At 38.2% G+C, this 3,463-nt stretch overlaps 1 protein-coding gene across 1 annotated transcript in view; it reads left to right on the top strand.

Annotated features, from left to right (window-relative positions):
* The window catches only part of SLC6A19 (solute carrier family 6 member 19), a 42,249-nt gene that overhangs the window by 29,222 nt on the left and 9,564 nt on the right, over window positions 1-3,463 (top strand). The gene's annotated exons all lie outside the window — the stretch shown is intronic.

Consider the following 3,463-nt stretch of genomic DNA (forward strand, 5'->3'; position numbering starts at 1 on the left):
GTTCCAGCTACACTTCTTCCAGGACATATTTGTTAGTTCTTTTAGCAGTCTGTGGTACTTTCAGCATTCTTTGCCAGCATCACAGTTCCAAAGCAACAGCTCTTCTTCAGTCTTCCTTATTCATTCTCCAGCTCTCACATGCATATGAGGAGATTGAAAATAGCATGGCTTGGGTTAGATACATCTTAGTCTTTAAGGAAATATCTTTGCTCTTCAGCACTTGAAAGAGGTCTTTTGCAACAGATTTGCCAAATGAAATTCATCTTTTGATGTCTTGACTGCTGCTTCCATTGACATCAGTTGTAGAACCAAGAAATGTGAAGTCTTTGACAATTTCAATCTTTTCTCCATTTATCATAATGCTGCTTATAGGTCCAGTTGTGAGGATTTTTGTTTTCCTTATATGGAGATGTAATCCATACTGCAGACTGTATTCTTCAATCTTCATCAGTAAGTCCTTCAAGTCATCCTCACTTTTAACCAGCAAAGATGTCATCTGCGTATTGCACATTGTTATTGAGACTTCCTCCAATCCTGATGCCACGTTCTTCTTCATATAGTACAGCTTCTCAGATTACTTGCTCAGCATACAGATTGAATAAGTATGGTGAAAGGATACAACTGACACACTCTCTTCCTGATTTTAAACCATGCAGTATTCCCTTGTTCTGTTCAAATGACAGCCTCCTGGTCTATGTACAGGTTCCTCATGAGCATAATTAGGTGTTCTGGAATTCCCATTCTTCTCAATGTCATCCACAACTTATTATGATCCACACAATTGAATGCCTTTGCATAGTCAATAAAACATGAGTAAACATCTTTCTGGTATTCTTTGCTTTGAGCTAAGATCCATCTGACATCAGCAATGATATCCCTCACTCCACATCCCCTTCTGAATCCATCTTGCATTTCTTGAAATTCCCTGTCAATATACTGCTGCAACCATTTTCTAATTATCTTCAGTAAAATTTTACTTGTGTGCATATTAATGACCTTGTTTGATAATTTCCACCTTGTGCGGGATCACCTTTCTTCAGAATGGGTACAAATATGGATCTCTTCCAATCAGTTAGCAAGGTAGCTGTCTTCCAAATCTCTTGGGATAGGCGAGTGAATGTCTCCAGTGCAGCATCCGTTTATTGAAACATCTTGATGAGTAGTCCATCAATTCCCAGAGCCTTGTTTTTCACCAATTCCTTTAGTACAGATTTGACTTCTTCCTTTAGTACCTACCGTTGGTTCTTGATCATATGCTACCTCCTGAAATAGATGATCATCTACCAATCCTTTTTGGTACAGTGACTCTGTGTATTCTTTCCATCTTCTTTTGATGTTTCTTGCATCATTCAACTTATTACCAATGGAAACTTTCAACATTGCAATTAGAGGTTTAAATATTTTCCTCAGTTCTTTCAGCTTGAGAAATGCCAAGCATATGCTTCTCTTTTGGTTTTCTAACTCTAACTCTTTGCACATTTCATTATAATAATTGACTTTGTCTTCTCGAGCTGCTCTTTGAAGCCTTCTGTTCAGCTCTTTTATCCTGTCGATTCTGCTCTGACATCCATTTTGGTCTTTTCTTCCTTTCCTGTCTTTTTAATGACCTTTCACTTTCTTCATGGATGATGTTCTTGATGTCAGCCCACAGCTCATCTGCTCTTTGGTCATTGGTGTTTGAGACATCAAATCTATTCTTTAGATGGTCTCTAAATACAGGAGGGATATAATCAAGGTCATATTTTGGCTCTCGTGGGCTTCTTTTAATTGTCTTCAGCTTCAACTTGAACGTACATATTGAGCAGTTGATGGTTTGTTCTACAATCAGCTCCTGGCTTTATTTTGGCTGAAGATGTCAAGTATCTCCATTGCCTCTTGCCACAAATGTAGTCAATCTGATTCCTGTGTATTCTGTCTGGTGAGGTCCACATGTACAGCTGTCATTTGTGTTGTTGGAAAAATATTTGCAATGAGTAAGTCATTGGTCTTGCAAAATTCTATCATGCAATCTCCGGCATCATTTTTTTTTTTTCAATGTGTTCTATTCAAATATAATTTATGTGCAGTGAAATACACAAAACTAAAGTGACATGGGCCAATGCATTTTTTTTTTTGTTGTTTTTGCAGTGTTCCCTCCCCCCTCCCCTACCCCAGTAACCAACAAAGAAAGTTCCCTTCCATATATAAACTTTTCCTTGACTTTTTACAATAATGAACTAATACTATACTTGTCCATCTGTGATCGACTTCTTTCACTTAACATAATGTCCTCCAAGTTCAACCACATTAGGCAGTGTTTTGCAGATTCTACATTATTCTTTAGGGTTGCTTAATATTCTGTCATGTGTATGTACCATACTTTGTTTATCCATTCTTCTGTTGATGAGCACTTAGGTTGTTTCCATCTTTTTGCTATTGTAAATAGTGCTACAATGAACATGGGTGTGCATATGTCTGTTCTTGTCCTGGGTCTCACTTCTTTAGGATGTATACCTAGTAATGGGATTGCTGGGTCACATGATATTTCTAATTCCAGCTTTTTAAGGAATCATCATACTGCTTTCCACAGTGGTTGTACCATTTTACAGTCCCACCAGCAGTGTATGAGAGTCCCAATCTCTCCACATCCTTGCTAGCATTTGTTATTTTCTGTCTTATTGAACTTTGCCATTAGTGCTGGGGTGAGATGGTATCTCGTTGTTTTGATTTGCATCACTCTGACGGCTAATAATCATGAGCATTTCTTCATGTATTTGCTGGCTTCAGTGTCATTTCTATCAAAACTCAAAACCAAACTCACTGGCATGGAGTCAGATCCAACTCGTAGCAACCCCTCCTTGGGTTTCTGAGGTGGTATCACTATGGAAGTAGTGCCCCATCTTCCTTTCAAGGAGTGGCTGGTGGGTTTGAACCGCCAGCCTTCTGGTTAGCAGTCAAATGCTTTAGACTCAACACCAACAGAGCTCCTACCAAGACCATATTTTCCAACTACTGGTGATTCTTCATTGTGTCCAAAGTTTGCATTCCAATCACCAGTGATAATTAATACATCTTGAGTGTATGTTCGGTCAATTTCAGACTATGGAAGTTGGTAAAAATCTTCAATTTCCTCAACTTTGGCTTTGGTGGGGGGGTGTAAATTTGAATAATAGTAATATTACCTGGTCTTCCTCATAGACATATGGATATTATCCTGTCACTGACAGCATTGTACTTCAGGATAGATCTTGAAACATTCTTTGTGATGATGAATGCTATGTCATTCCTCTTCAATTTGTCATTCCTAGCATAGTAGATCACATGGTTGTCTGATTCAAAATGGCCAGAACCAGTCCATTTCAGCTCACTAATGCCTAGGATATCAATCTTTGTGCATTCCATTTCATTTTTGACAACTTCCAATTTTCCTAGATTCATACTTCATACATTCCATGTTTCAATTATTAATGGATGTGTGCAGAAG

This window comes from Orycteropus afer, unplaced genomic scaffold (genome assembly GCF_000298275.1).
Source record: "Orycteropus afer afer isolate SDZICR_OR568_19922 unplaced genomic scaffold, OryAfe1.0 scaffold00303, whole genome shotgun sequence".
Lineage (NCBI taxonomy): Eukaryota > Metazoa > Chordata > Mammalia > Tubulidentata > Orycteropodidae > Orycteropus > Orycteropus afer.